The sequence below is a fragment of the Capra hircus genome, chromosome 20 (assembly GCF_001704415.2).
Source record: "Capra hircus breed San Clemente chromosome 20, ASM170441v1, whole genome shotgun sequence".
Taxonomy (NCBI): domain Eukaryota; kingdom Metazoa; phylum Chordata; class Mammalia; order Artiodactyla; family Bovidae; genus Capra; species Capra hircus.
This window is the reverse complement of record NC_030827.1, coordinates 34,613,549-34,629,942: the sequence shown is the minus strand read 5'-3', so window position 1 is coordinate 34,629,942 and position 16,394 is coordinate 34,613,549.

Genomic DNA, 16,394 nt, shown 5'->3' with positions numbered 1-16,394 from the left:
AATGATCGTTGGCTCATCAGTCTTCCCTGATTATTCATCTGGATTAATGAGTAAACACCACCAGAAATAGAAAATTCCTTGCTAAAGTACTCATTCTGTATTTCCACAGCTCTGCATGCTGCATTGCTGCTTAAGGTAAGCAATGTCTAAAATTTAATATTTCATTTCCTGATAAGACCCTGCACCAGTTTAGTTTTTATCTTCTGAGAGCATATCAACATGGAAAACTTTCCTCCGTTGAATCTGTTATTAATAGTAAAGGAGTAAGAATTATAGTAAATAGTAATAGTAATAGTATTAGCAATAGTAATAGTAAAATCGTAAGAATTTGGTGCAAGCAAAACTTCAATTCTCATCCACATTCGTAATTCCCCAAGCAACTGATCCATTGTTGTATCTTTGCCAAGGAGCACAGGTTGAGCTGGTGATTTAGGCATTGTGCGGGCATGCTCAGCTGGTCAGTGTGTCCAATTCCTTGTGACCCCACAGATTATGGCCTTCTAGGGTCCTCTGTCCATGGAGTTCTCCAGCCGAAAGTATTGGGGAGGGTTGACATTTTCTTCTCCAGGGGCTTTTCTCAACCCGAGGAAGGAACCTGTGTCTCTTGAGTCTCTTGCATTGGCCAGCAGATTCTTTACCACTGCGCCACCTGGGAAGGCCAAATTTGGGCATCAGAGCAAATTAGAGAATCCACCTGCAATGCAGGAGACACAAAAGATATAGATAGGTATGATCCCTGGATTGAGAACATCCTCTGGGGGAGAAAATGGCAACCCACCCACTCCAGTATTCTTGCCAGAAAAAACGCATGAACAGAGGAGCCTGGCAGACTGCAGTTCAAAGGGTCACAAAGAGTCAGACATGACTAAGCAACTAAGTATGCAATTAAATAAGAATGGAATTAGCAGGATAGTAAAAAGTGGGATCCTCACGTAAGGATCTGGTTACCAGGGGCTAGAAATGAGGGTGCTCTTATAATTGTTCCTGTCCCCCATCTATAACCAGGTAGATTGTTGACACTCAACCATGCACCTGGTTAGGCAAATGTCAGCTTCATGTTTTTTGCTTTGGGTCACAGTTGACTTCAGAATGTGGGTCAATTCAAACTCATAGATAGAGGTAAATAGGCACTTTAATCAGGATGTTTCTGAACATTAGAATGCGGTTCGAGACACTAACTGTGGAATGATTCCCAAGGATAGAAACTTAGAGCTAGGCCTTCCTTATAATAGCAGAAATATATTCTATATGCAAAATAGGGTCATTAAATTGTTTAGATGAACTAATATATGTGAATATTTTACTATTTAAAGTGGTATGATAGTTCAAAGAGCATTTTCTTTTATATCTGATATATATATGTACATATACATGTATACATGTACATATATATATATATATATATATATATATGGCATTTTCCAGACTCATCTGAGATATTTCTGGTAAATGAGGTACAGAAATCAAAATATCAAAGCTGCAGACAGTAGATTTATCTCTCTATGTTTTATTTTCTTAAAAAATGCTTTAAGAAATTACTTGAGAATTTGGTTCAGGTTATAAGTAAGAAGCATCCAGGGATAAGACCCATCTATGAGTCAGCATGAGTCAGTAATTCAGTAAGCCTGGGAACTGGAAATGAGTTGGAATGTAATAACTTTCTAGTGCTTAAATGTGAATAAAGCTTTCTGAACGCCTGGAATTGCAAATGTCTGTGGTTGTCTGTTTGAAGATGATTTTGTAACACAAAGAAATTCAGGGAAAGGTCTTTCAGACAGGACAAAGTGTGACTGCCCTGTCACATGAAGAGAAATTTTGACTTGAGTAACTCAAACATGATGAAGTAAGAAGTTCTATCGTGTGAAATCTGGGAGCATCCATAACTAATGAAAGCTTGGATTGCTGGAAATGAAATTTGAAACAAGCCATTTCAAGGATGGATGCCAAAAAATCTAACATTATAAAACAACTAGGACTTTCAAGTTTTTTAACACCGTAAGATAAAGAGAGGTCCCCATTTATTGAAGGAAGTAGCTAAATTTTATTTCATCTGTGTCTTCAGATCTATAGATGGTAGGTTCTGTGATGATGATGGTAAGATCTCTAAGTGGCTTGTGAATTCCTGTTGTAGGAAAGCAAACAAACAGCAAACAATTACTCACTGCCGACCGCTGAGCTAATAAACTTAGACATGGAAACAGGGATATTGAGAAGTTATACATTATAAGCAGTAGTGACACTCTGCTGCTGCTACTGCTAAGTCACTTCAGTCCGACTCTGTGCCCCATAGATGGCAGCCTACCAGGCTCCTCCATCCATGGGATTTTTCAGGAAAGAGTGCTAAAGTGGGGTGCCATTGCCTTCTCCAAGTGACACTCTAAGTGATTACAAAAACAGAATAGCATAGTCAGAGACGAATCAGAATGGGCTGTAGCATCATCCGGAAAGGATACCTCCTGCAGGCAACCAGTAGAGACTTAGTGAAAGTCCCTCAGTTGTGTCTCTTTGTGACCCCATGGACTATACAGTCCATGGAATTCTCTAAGGCAGAATACTAGAGTGGGTAGCCATTCATTTCTCCAGGGGATCTTTCCAACCCAGGGATTAAACCCAGGTCTCCTGCATTGCAGGTGGATTCTTTACCAGCTGAGCCACAAGGGAAGCCCCAAGTAGAGCCCTACTTGTAAGTAATTGATGAATATCAGTCCTGATTACAAGTAAATTCATCGAACAAGTTAATGATATGAGTGAGACCTTAGTTTCAACCTAGTTAACTAACTCTCCCTGTCACATATACAACTTTTGTTCATTTTTTTAAAATGTTGGGATTTGATTGTTACTATCTAACCAACTATTTGGAAAAGAATACAAATTACTGAGATTGTTAAGAAATAATCTTAAAAATTTTCAAGCAATGCTATTTTTCAGACCCTAAGTCCTATCTGACTCTTTGTGACCCCATGGACTGCAGCATGCCAGGCTCCCCTGTCCTTCACTAACTCCTGGAGTTTGCTCAAATTCATGTCCATTGAGTTGGTGATACTTCTTCTTTTGCCTTCAGTCTTTCCCAGCGATAAGCAAATTAATTTCAGTAAGGTCTTCCCAGGCTCTTACTGTGGAATAGTGGTAAAGAATCTGCCTGCCAAAGCAAGAGACATGGGTTCGATCCCTGGGTCAGGAAGATCCCCTGAAGAAGGAAACGGCAAACCACTCCAGTATTCTTGCCCGGGATATTTCACGGACAGAGGAGCCTGGTGGGCTAGAGTCCATGGGGTTGCCTAAGAGTCGGATATGACTTAATGACTAAACAACAACAAAGGGTAGATGATAATTGACTAAGTTAATTATTTCTCAAGAGCTTTGTAAGGGTATAATTGCTACTTATTTGATTTTAGTAAAAGCCCTAAAAGTGGCTGAGTTTGTAAGATATATTAAGGAACCTCACCTAGTATATACACTTTCCTATGATTTTGAGTAGTATTCTGTGACTGAGTGACTTCACTTTCACTTTTCACTTTCCACTTTCATGCGTTGGAGAAGGAAATGGCAACCCACTCCAGTGTTCTTGCCTAGAAAATCCCAGGGACGGAGGAGCCTGGTGGGCTGCTGTCTCTGGGGTCACACAGAGTTGGACACGACTGAAGCGACTTTGCAGCAGCAGCAGCAGCAGCTATGGCTTGTACTTTGTGCTTGGTTAGAGTGATAAAATCAGCATTGCTGATTCCTTATTTATAGTGCTGTAATTTTAAAAGCAGCAAATTGGAATTACTGATGTGGCAGCTGATATTTTACCATACTTCTAAATCATACTGTTGGCTGTAAATTAGAGTTAGATGATCCTGGATGCATCCCCAAGTGCCTTCAGACCCGCTTGTGTGGTAGGCCAGTGCTAAGTAAACAAAAGCTTCACAATAAACTGTGTATCTGAATAGGTAGTTGAAAGTAAATGCTATAGAGAAAAATTTATAAGTAGGAGACCTTTCTCAAACTATTATTTTCAATCAGAATCATCATATTAGATAACATGAAAGGCTTTTGATTTTCATACAATTCACATACAAATTATCCAAGATCTATTCCTTTAAACAATTTTTTTTCATTCTTATAGAGTATATAGAAATAAAATGGATTCGAAACAGGCAAAGTTCTGTTTTGCAAGATGAAGAGTTCTGGAGATTGGTTGTACAACCATGAGAATGTACTGACCACTGAAATGCCCATTTAAAAAAGAATTAAGATGGTAAATTCATGTTATGTATATTTTACCAAAAAGTTTTAAAATGCTGAAAGAAAATGGGCAAAAGACAAGCAAAAACCTATGATATGTGCTTGGGAACTGCTAATTCACTTCACTCATGAAAGGTCTAGCAAACTTCAAATATCTTTAGTCTTGTAACGTTTTAATCAGCTGTCTTTGAAGGACCCACAGTAACTTATCTCCTGTAGACTGGATATATGAAGGCAGAGACTTTTTTCATTTTGTTCAGTGCTATATCCCCATTGCCTGGAACAGTGTATGACACGGAGCACACAACAAATGAGATCACATTTCTTATTTTCTATGTTAACTTATCTTCTAAGAGCTAAAGAAAAAAGAATCCATGAGGATAAATTTTTTATGACCCTCAATTCTAGAGGCAATGTATTCTAAAGCTCTGGTTTTGAATATAATATACAGTCCATTTCACAATATTGTTTATGCAACCATGTTTTACAATCCCACAACACTATCTCCTAAACATACCTCACACATTTTACTGCTCTCTGGAAATTTAGCAGATGTATTGAGCACAGAATTTTGGATTCCAGCAAGATTGGGAATGCCGAAGTTGTACCTTCCAGCTTTTCTTTTTAGCAAGAATCCTCATCATGTTTATAAACCAATGAATATCAGGAACCCTCAAGAGGGAAATTATAACATACTGTGCTTCCCAAACACTTTTAATCACAGAACATTGTCAGTGTGTGCATGTGTAAAGTAGCTGTTAAATATTTCCTGGAAAGAACGTTCTCCAGCCCAGCATTCATTCCAAAGAATAGAGTTTGGAAATTAACCCTCAAAGAGGGTTGATTCTGGTTGATTCTAAGTCAGTGGAACTCTCTGTTGGGTGGAACCGTATTAAGTTTCCACTTAGTTAATGTGGTCCAGGTGTCCTGTTGCATGAGCTAATTAGTTTTAATATTTACAGAATCTCCAAGAAATCCATAAATCCGCTTTATTAATTTAGCCTCTGACACTGAGATACGTGTAAAGAAGTAGTGTTCTCAGTACCATTCATTTTCAGACCACACTCATCCTCTTAGCAGATTCTTCCTTTCTGCCACTTTTTATCAAAGCGCTTCACTATTCAGCTCTAAAGATCAACAGAGTATTTTTCTAATATAAAGCAATTCATTTTATTTTTTTGTTAACTCTTCTTTAGTTCATTTGCAGCATAATATTTTTGCAAGCACCTAACTCATCCAATAAGACAAGACAAAATACAGTATATGAAATATCAATTATGTATACAATATGTTCTTTAAATTATTGTCACATTTTGCAGATGTAAAGTTTTAGTAACATTTTAAAATTAAAATTGTAAAGCAATTCACTTTTGTTTTCCAACATGAGACAATGTTTTGCAGTTCAGGAATAGGTAGAAAAGCATTTTATGTTTGGAATCATGTTTTTGTATTATATTTAAAATCCATCTCACAAAGATTTAGGTAAATATATTCTTTTTTTCTAGTTGATGTATATTCACATACTGCTTAAATTGATGTTTTATTATGAGATATTACTGAAATATATGATGAACACAATTTATATGGAGCAACCAACTCCAAAGCAATTTTTTGGTAGAGATAAGAATCCTTTCTGTCTTATTTTAAAACAATAAATATATTTGGTTATTTGCATAAACTAGGATGTGGTTGCAATTGTGATATTTTAATTATGGTGGTTTTGGTAAAAAACATTATTGATAATTTGAAATCACCAAAGAGATTTTGTCTATTTATTCTCATCTAATATTTGCAATTTTCCTGCAAGGTAGATATTTTTATAAAATGCAAAATGATACTGAGAATCAAAGAAGTTAAGTCACTTGCTTATGTTTCTATAGTTAGTAAGATGAGCTAAAACTTAAATCTAAATTTACCACATCCAGTTTTGAGTCTTCTTTCATTAGATGACAACTAGTTGTGTTCTTGCTAAAAATATGTATAATTGAAATAATTCAGCAAGTTTTTGAATGATAAATTCTTAGGAAAGGAACTGATGAATCAAAAGACACATAAGTTAAGTATATTAGTGTAAGTTGTCAAAATCTTTCCAAAGGCTGAACCAATTACATTTTTACACAGGAGTTTCTGTTTACTTATGCTGCAGACAAAGGCATGCATTAAAAAATTAATATTAAAAAATTAATACATTCTTTTTTTCCAGTAGTTTTGATTTCTTAAGTATGAATTACTTTGAGGACTTTCTAATGTTTTTATAGACATGTATAGTTTTTTTTTTAATAAAATACTTTTATTTTACCCTTCTTTAGAATAACTGTTAGTTTTTTTCTTATTGATTTGTAAAATCTCATAGTACCTAAAGAAAATTATCTTTAATTTACTGGCATATAAATTAGAGTGGGATCAAATTTATCCTTATGACACTTGCATTCCAATATATTTTCTTTAGTGGTAGAGAAGGAGTGGAGTGCTGGCTAACATACTGGGAATTCAACACAACCCATGGTCTATTTTTGCTATGCCTTACTCTGTCTGTAGCTTATTTGCTTTATTTCCATCAGATTCTCTTGTATGTCAAAATATGGATATGCTCATGGGAGAGTGTCACACATGCAAAAATCATCTGTTGTGAAAGTCACAGAAGAAAGTTTGAGAAATATTTATCTAGCATATCATCCCATTTCTAATGAGTAGAGTGGTGGAAGTAAATAGGTATGCAGTAAATAGGGGAAGTAAACCCATGCACAGGGACAAGGGTGACTCACTAAGAGTCATGGGGTTAATGAGCATCAAGGCCAAGGACTACGACCCTCTTGGAACCCTTACTTTTCTACCCCCACTCTCTTTTGATGCATAAATTCTACTGCCCTGGCATTCCATTTCTTCTTCAGATCCAAGCAAAGAAAAACAGCATCCTAAGAAGCTCTGCAACATTTTTGATATGGTTTCCCATAAAACCCCCCTGACAATTAGCTAATACGAAGCATTCACATGAGTTTATTTGGGAATTGGCCGCTGCTGTGTTTTCACTGTTGCTGCTGCTGAAATAGTTTGAGTCTGAAATCATTATGGCTGTGGTTATAGTTCCTTGGCCAAAGGACATTGTGAAAGACTCCATCACCACAGAAACAGATGAATATTCCTCTGCTCATACTGGAAAAAAAGTGAATTGGTGACAGCAGCTCCAGCTACTTCATGGGAGGCCTCTAGCCATGACTCAGGCTCGTGAGTTGATGTCCCCAAATAAGATGATCCATTTCCTCTCCTGTCAGTCCACGTGGCTGCTTGCAGGATCCTTGTACACTGACCAGTTTCTTTGATTTGAAAAGTTATTTTTCCACCAACTATTTTCCAGGTTTCTGTTAGCTTTAGTAAAGGAAGGATGGCCCCATTATCCTGTCTGGAAAATGAAGCTACTCTCTTAAAGCTAATAATTCGTGTCTGACTTTTGAGTCATAACTTTTTCCTTTAATGTTTCGAAATAATAAATCTAAGTGTAGGAAATTAGAAAAATACAAACAAAAATCCAAAGAAACTACCTTCTATGCCAGCACCCCAATATTAAATCTGTCTACATTGTAGTGAGTAGTTTCTTTCCTATGAATTTATGTCTCATGGCTTTTTAAAGGTTTGATTTAACTAAAGAAAAGCATAAAAGAATACAGGATTAATTAATTTTATATACTCAGATGATATAGTATTTTCATTTGATGAAACATTCATCTCTACGGTATGAAAAACTCAGAAATATGTAATGTAGGAGTGTGGCTAATAGGCTGATTTCGGAAAGCTGGTTATAAAACTGGCTTCTCGATTAACTTGGTGAATTTTTCCGTAAAAAGAAATCACTAAGCACTTTACCTTTACTTTGCCCATCTCCAAAATGGGGTTTCATGACCCCTAAATTATTTTTAGATTTTATACTTTTATGATTCTGCTCAAAGGCACATGTAGGAAAATCATTCAACCCAATTAAGTGTGTGAGAAACATCAGAACTAGTTACAAAGTTTAAATTTACCAGCTCAGAAACAGGAACAACATCAGACTGGTAGTTATTTTTAGTTACAGATATATTTTGGTTTTTGGAGAAAGCAAGAAAATGACTCTTCCTTTGCAAGAATTCTGTTGCGTAGTTTAACATTTTCCTTTTAAATTTGATCACAGTTTTGAAAGGCTTCTGGCATTTATCGAGATGGTATCTTTCTTCTCCTTGTAAATAATGGTCTCATTATTTTAATTAAACATGAATTCTTTATGGAAATCCAAACAAATCCAAAAATGTACAAAGCAGACATAAAAATATCTCCAAATCCCATTACCACAAAATAACTAGTATTAGCATTTGGTCAACATCATTACAAATACCATCTGGACATTTATATTGAGAAAACTATGAATAAAAATGCTAAGAAAAAGGTGGAAAGGAAGCATGCTAAATTTGCATAGTATGTAATCCCAGCTCTCTGTATAGGATCACTTTTATAGTATTATGATCATTCTACATGTACAATTTTAATACAATTTTAAACATACTTGAAGCCAATAGAAAAAATTAGGAAACAATTTGAAGTGAAGGGTATACTGAACTTCACTCAGATCAATATTCCTTTAACATGAAAAATAAAGGAAACAATTATGAAGAATATGAGAATGCTATAATCAGTTCCCTGGTGGCTGGTGGCTCGGACATTAAAGAATCTGCCTGAGATGTAGAGATCTGCATTCAATCCCTGGGTCAGGACGATCCCCTAGAGAAAGGAAGAGCTACACATTCCAGTATTCTTGCCTGAAGAATTCCATGGACAGAGGAGTCTGGTGGGCTACCATCCATGGGGTGGCAAAGAGTCGGACATGGCTAAACGACTAACACTTTCACTTTTTCACTTGTTTTAAAAATTTTTTTAAATTTCTGCAGACACAATTCTTACAGTCGTTTAATATTTGCTGTATGTTTAATTAATTCAGTGATCATCACCAGTTCTTTCCCCAAAGACTCTGTAAGTTCCTGGGTCGTGCTCTTGCTTGTGCGCAATCGCTTAGTCGTGTCCGACTCTTTACGACCCTATGAACTGTAGCCCACCAGGCTCCTCTGTCCATGGGAATCTCCAGGCAGGAATGCTGGAGTGGGGTGCCATGCCTTCCTTCATGGCAGCTTCCCGACCCATGGATCGAGCCCACGTCTCTTACGTGTCTCCTGCACTGGCAGGCCAGCTCTTTGCCACTAGTGCCACCTATTTCAGGCTACAGACAACATTGTTTTATGAAGATACAAAGCCAGCATGACTAAGCCCAGGCAACAGAATACAAAGGTTACAGCTGAAGGAATATATCCAGTATGGAGTCAGGTTTTTTTTTTCTGTTACAATTTCATTTCCTTTTCTAGCTGGGTGGTTGGTTTTTTTTTTTTTTTTTCAGTACATTGAATTTCATTAAGATAAATATTCTGAATTCTTTGTCAAGCAGTTCTCAGATATTCATTTCTTCAGGGTCAGTTATTGAAGCTTTGTTAGTTTCCTTTGGTGGTGTCAGGTCTGCCTGATTCCTTATGATTTTTGCATTAGTTTCTGTGCATTTGCAGATGGGTCTTCTCCTCTAGCCTCTATCAGAAGTTGAGTGGAACTGTTGACTTGCTCCCTGCCCCAGTGGGCTGTAGGATGTGCTCTGCAGTTGCCTGGTACCTCTAGCAAGGCTTCCTGATTTGATAGGGCTGGAGGCGATGCTCCTCATCTGGGTGGTACAGAGAACTTGCTTTGTCCAGCTGGCTCTAGAATTGGCTCTGCATCCATGAGGGCCACTGAACAGGGATCCAAACTGAGCAGAACTACCCATCGAACTCCCTAAGTTTGCAAACATAGGGATACAAGTGTAAATTCTCAATAATTTACTGAAGAATTTTCTAAGTATCAATTCTAAGAAAATTTAGCAACAGAATCATACTGTTCAGAATCTTGGGTACTTTTCCTCAATAATCACTTCTCAAGCGGCATTAAGTCCTACCTGTTTATCCAGTGAATGTTTATTGAGATTTAAAAAATTTCTATTTCACTTAGGTCTTCAGTTCAGTTCAGTTGCTCAGTTGTGTCCGACTCTCTGCGACCCCATGAATCGTAGCACGCCAGGCCTCTCTGTACATCACCAACTCCCAGAGTTCACTCAGACTCATGTCCATCAAGTCAGTGATGCCATCCAGCCATCTCATCCTCTGTCGTCCCCTTCCCCTCCTGCCCCCAGTCCCTCCCAGCATCAGAGTCTTTTCCAATGAGTCAACTCTTCGCATGAGGTGGCCAAAGTACTGGAGTTTCAGCTTTAGCATAGGAGGGTTCAATTCTGTAATCTGGCTTTACTCTGACATCTGTACTTGGAAAAGCAAATGGGCTAATTCTTTTTTTTTTCTCTTTCTTTATCCTTCATTACCTTCCTCTTTCACTTTATTCTGCTTCTTAAAAAATTAACTTCTTTGTAAATGTAATACACTAACATGATAAAAAACTAACAAGCTTATTTTAAAAGATATGTTTTATTTCCATTCCCATCCTTTAAGTTTCCATGCATCTCCCATAAATCAAAGCTTCCATTACTCTTATAATATACTTCCCAAGGTTTTTTATGTATATAAAAATACAAATGAATATAGCATCTAATTTCTCCCATTTTACACAAAACATGCCATATTATATACTTTCTTTTGCATATATTTTTCCAGTGCTCTGGAGATTTTTTCAAATTAGAAGATAGAAAACTCATTCATTTTTTATAGCAGCCTAAAATTCCTTTGCACAGCACATCAAAACTTCATTTAAGCAGTTTACTATTGGTAGATATTTGGGTTAGTTTCAAATTATGATGTTAGAAATAATACTAAAATCTGCTACATGCAATTTTAAATTTGATGTTCCAGGGTTTTAAAAGCTTATGTTTTTGTTTAGTTGCTAAGTTGTATCTGACTCTTTGTCACCCTGTGAACTGCAGCATGCCAGGTTCCCCTGTCTTTCACTGTCTCCAGGGGTTTGCTCAAACTCATGTCCATTGAGTTGATGATGCCATCCAACCATCTAATCCTTTGTCACCCCCTTCTCCTCCTGCCTTTAATTTTTCATAGCATTAGGGTCTTTCCAATGAGTTGGCTCTTCCCATCAGGTGGCCAGAGTATTGGAGCTTCAGCTTCGGCATCAGTCCTTTCAATGAATATTCAAGGTTGATTTCCTTTAGGCTTGACTGGTTTTATCTTCTTGCTGTCCAACGAATTCTCAAGAGTCTTCTTCAGCACCACAGTTCGAAACAACCAATTCTTCACAGCACAGCCTTCTTTATTGTCCAACTCTCACATCCATACATGATAACTGGAGAAACCATAGCTTTGACTAAATGGACTTTTGTCAGCTTTTTAATACGTTGTCTAGGTTTGTCATAGCTTTTCTTCCAAAGAACAAGCATCTTTTAATTTCAAGGCTGCAGTTACCGCCCACAGTGATTTTGGAGTCCAAGGAAACAAAGTCTCTCACTGTTTCCATTCTTTCCCCATCTATTTGTGTGATGTGATTGCTGGACAAGATGCCATGATTTTAGTTTTTTGAATGTTGAGTTTAGGTCAGCTTTTTCACTCTCCTCTTTCACTTTCATCAAGAGGCTCTTTAGTTCCTCTTCACTATCTGCCAGTAGCGTGGTGTCATCTGCATATATGAGGTTATTGATATTTCTCCTGGTAATTTGATTCCAGCTTGTGCTTCATCCAGTCTGGCATTTCACCTGATGTACTCTGCATATAAATTAACTAAGCAGGGTGACAGCATACAGCCTTGATGTACTTCTTTCCTGATTTTGTACCAGTCCATTGTTGCACGTCTGGTTCTAACTATTGTTTCTTGACCTGCATACGTGTTTTGCAGGAGGCAGGTAAGGTGGTCTGGCATTCCCATGTTTTCCAGAATTTTCCACAGCTTGTTGTGATCCACACAATCAAAGGCTTTAGCATAGTAAAGGAAGCAGATGTTTTTTCTGGAATTCTGTTTCTTTTTCTATGATCCAACAGATGTTGGCAATTTGATCTCTGGTTCCTTTGTCTTTTCTAAATCCAGCTTGTACATCCTTGTACCTCTGGAAGTTCTGGGTTCACAAAGTTTTAAAAGTTTGTGTCCCTCATTAACTACATATGTTATTTCCCAGAGCTTCACCAACAGTCTATTATGAGACGTTCGTATTTTTGCTCATATGATCGGTGAAAAGTAATACATCTATAAGTGAAAGTGAAACTTGCTCAGTAGTGTTCGACTCTTTGCAAACCCATGGCCCACCAGGTTCCTCTGTCCGTGGAATTTTTCAGGCCAAAATACTGGAGTGGGTAGCCATTTCCTTCTCCAGGAGATATTCCTGATCAAGGGATTGAACCTGGGTTTCCTCCATTGCAGGCAGACTATTTACCATCTGAACCACCAGGGAAATCCAGATACATCTTTAGTATAGTTTTAATTAATACACATTTTAATTAACACACATTTTGGGTGTATTCATGCATGTTTTCATATATGTTTATAGGTCATTTATATTTTTTCATTGTTTACTTAACTATTGTGTTCTTTGTATTATTTTCCAATTTAAAAAAGCTCTTTATATATTATGGAGATTCCTATAGCACATTCTCAACTCACTGTTGGAATGTTCTGTTATTGAGGCAGATCCATATCTATAGTGGGCATCAATTTTAAGAACCATTGAGTTAGGCTTCATCTGTGTATCTCTACTGTATGTGTATGTGAGCATGAGTTTAATGTACATACTAATATAACTAACATATGTGATGTGGATCTTTCCATCATGAGACTGCAAATATGAGCACAGTCTCATTTTATCTTCTATCATAACGTGACTCCTTCCTCATCTCATTGCTGAGTTTTCTCTCTGTGCTACATGGTCCACTGTGGGAGTGCTGACTCCCATGTGCTAGATAATTACCTTGCCAAAGGGTATATATATTTACTATACAGTCCTGGTAGAACAAAGGCAAGTTCTGCCCAAAGTAATTTCACCCATTATCCTAAAAGGCAGAAATTGACTTCAATCTCATAAATAACATTATTTCTATTATTAAAAAATTATTTGTATTTACAAGGAGAAATATGATGCTCACACAAACACAAATACGAATGCACACACACATATAATGGCTAGATTGTATGTGCAGTTCTCTATCACCTATAATCTATTTTTACATTTATCAGTTCAGTTCAGTTCACTCACTCAGTTGTGTCCGACTTTTTGCGACCCCATGAATCGCAGTACACCAGGCCTCCCTGTCCAGCACCAACTCCCGGAGTTCACTCAGACTCATGTCCATCGAGTCAGTGATGCCATCCAGCCATCTCATCCTCTGTCGTCCCCTTCTCCTCCTGCCCCCAATCCCTTCCAGCATCAGAGTCTTTTCCAATGAGTCAACTCTTCACATGAGGTGGCCAAAGTATTGGAGTTTCAGCTTTAACATTATTCCTTCCAGAGAAATCCCAGGGCTGATTGCCTTCAGAATGGACTGGTTGGATCTCCTTGCAGTCCAAGGGACTCGCAAGAGACTTCTCCAACACCACAGTTCAAAAGCATCAATTCTTCGGCGCTCAGCCTTCTTCACAGTCCAACTCTCACATCCATACATGACTACTGGAAAAACCATAGCCTTGACTAGACAGATCTTAGTCGGCAAAGTAATATCTCTGTTTTGAATATGCTGTCCAGGTTGGTCATAACTTTTCTTCCAAGGAGTAAGCGTCTTATAATTTCATGGCTGCAGTCACCATCTGCAGTGATTTTGGAGCCCCCCAAAATAAAGTCTGACACTGTTTCCACTGGTTCCCCATCTATTTCCCATGAAGTGATGAGACTGGATCCATGATGTTCGTTTTCTGAATGTTGAGCTTTAAGCCAACTTTTTCGCTCTCCTCTTTCACTTTCATCAAGAGGCTTTTTAGTTCCTCTTCACTTTCTGTCATAAAGGTTGTGTCATCTGCATATCTGAGGTTATTGATATTTCTCCTGGCAATCTTGATTCCAGCTGGTGTTTCTTCCAGCCGAGAGTTTCTCATGATGTACTCTGCATATAAGTTAAATAAGCAGGGTGACAATATACAGCCTTGACGTACTCCTTTTCCTATTTGGAACCAGTCTGTTGTTTCATGTCCAGTTCTAACTGTTGCTTCCTGACCTGCATACAGATTTCTCAAGAGGCAGGTCAGGTGGTCTGGTATTCTCATCTCTTTCAGAATTTTCCACTGTTTATTGTGATCCACACAGTCAAAGGCTTTGGCATAGTCAATAAAGCAGAAATAGATGTTTTTCTGGAATTCTCTTGCCTTTTCCATGATCCAGCAGGTATTGGCAATTTGATCTCTGATTCCTCTGACTTTTCTAAAAGTAGCTTGAACATCAGGAAGTTCACGGTTCAGGTATTGCTGAAGCCTGGCTTGAAGAATTTTGAGCATTACTTTACTAGCATGTGAGATGAGTGCAATTGAGCGGTAGTTTGAGCATTCTTTGGCATTGCCTTTCTTTGGAATTGGAATGAAAACTGACCTTTTCCAGTCCTGTGGCCACTGCTGAGTTTTCTTTTTTCTTTTTTAGTATTATCTTTATTTTATTTTTTTTTCTATTTTTTTAAAATTTTTAAATTTTAAAATCTTTAATTCTTACATGCATTCCCAAACATGAACCCCCCTCCCACCTCCTTCCCCACAACATCTCTCTGGGTCATCCCCATGCACCAGCCCCAAGCATGCTGCACCCTGCGTCAGACATAGACTGGCGATTCAATTCTTACATGATAGTATACATGTTAGAATGCCATTCTCCCAAATCATCCCACCCTCTCCCTCTCTCACTGAGTCCAAAAGTCCGTTATACACAACTTGCCTGACTTCAGGCTCTACTACAAAGCCACTGCTGAGTTTTCCAAATTTGCTGGCATATTAAGTGCAGCACTTTCACAGCATCATCTTTCAGGATTTGAAATAGCTCAACTGGAATGCCATCACCTCCACTAGCTGTGTTCGCAGTGATGCTTCCTAAGGCCCACTTGACTTCACATTCCAGGATGTCTGGCTCTAGATGAGTGATCACACCATCGTGATTATCCAGGTTGTGAAGATGTTTTTTGTACAGTTCTTCTGTGTATCTTGTCACCTCTTCCTAATATCTTTTACTTCTGTTAGGTCCATACCATTTCCATCCTTTATATATCCATGCAAAAACTGAAGATCATGGCATCCAGTCTCATGACTTGTGGCAAATAGATAGGGAAACAATGGGAACAGTGACAGGCTTTATTTTCTTGGGCTCCAAAATCACTGTAGATGGTGACTGTAGCCATGAAATTAAAAGATGTTCATTCCTTGGAAGAAAAGCTATGAGAAACCTAGACAGCATATTAAAAAGCAGAGACTACTTTACTGACAAAGGTCCATATAGTCAGCCATGTACAGATGTGAGAGTTGGACTATAAAGACAGCTGAGCGTTGAAGAGTTGATGCTTTTGAACTGTGGTGTTGGGGAAGACTCTTGAGAGTCACTTGGACTGCAAGGATATCAAACCAGTCAATCCTAAAGGAAATCAGTCCTGAATATTCACTGGAAGAACTGATGTTGAAGCTGAAGCTCCAATACTTAAGCCATAGGATGTGAAGAGCTGACTCATTTGAAGACCCTGATGGTGGGAAAGATTGAAGGCAGGAGGAGAAGGGGACGACAGAAGATGAGATGGTTGGATGGCATCTCTGACTCAAAGGACATGAGTTTGAACAAGCTCCGGGAGTTGGTGATGAAAAGGGAAGCCTGGTGTGCTGCAGTCCATGGAGTCTCAAAGTGTCAGATACAACTGAGTGGCTGAACTAAAAATGAGAACAGAGTTAAATAAGGACCTAATAGAGGTTAAAGTAAAAAAAAAAAAATCTACTTTTCCTCCTTATTTCCCTTTAAAAGCATGAACTTATCCATGATACAGACTCATAGACACACAGAACAGATTTGTCATTGCCAGGGGAAGGGGGATGCAAGAGGGGTGGACTGGGAGTTTAGGATTAGCAGATCAAAACTATTATATATAGGCTGGAGAAACACAAGGTCCTACTGTATTGCACAGAAAACTATATTCAATACCTGGTAATAAACCATAATGAAAAAGAATATGAAA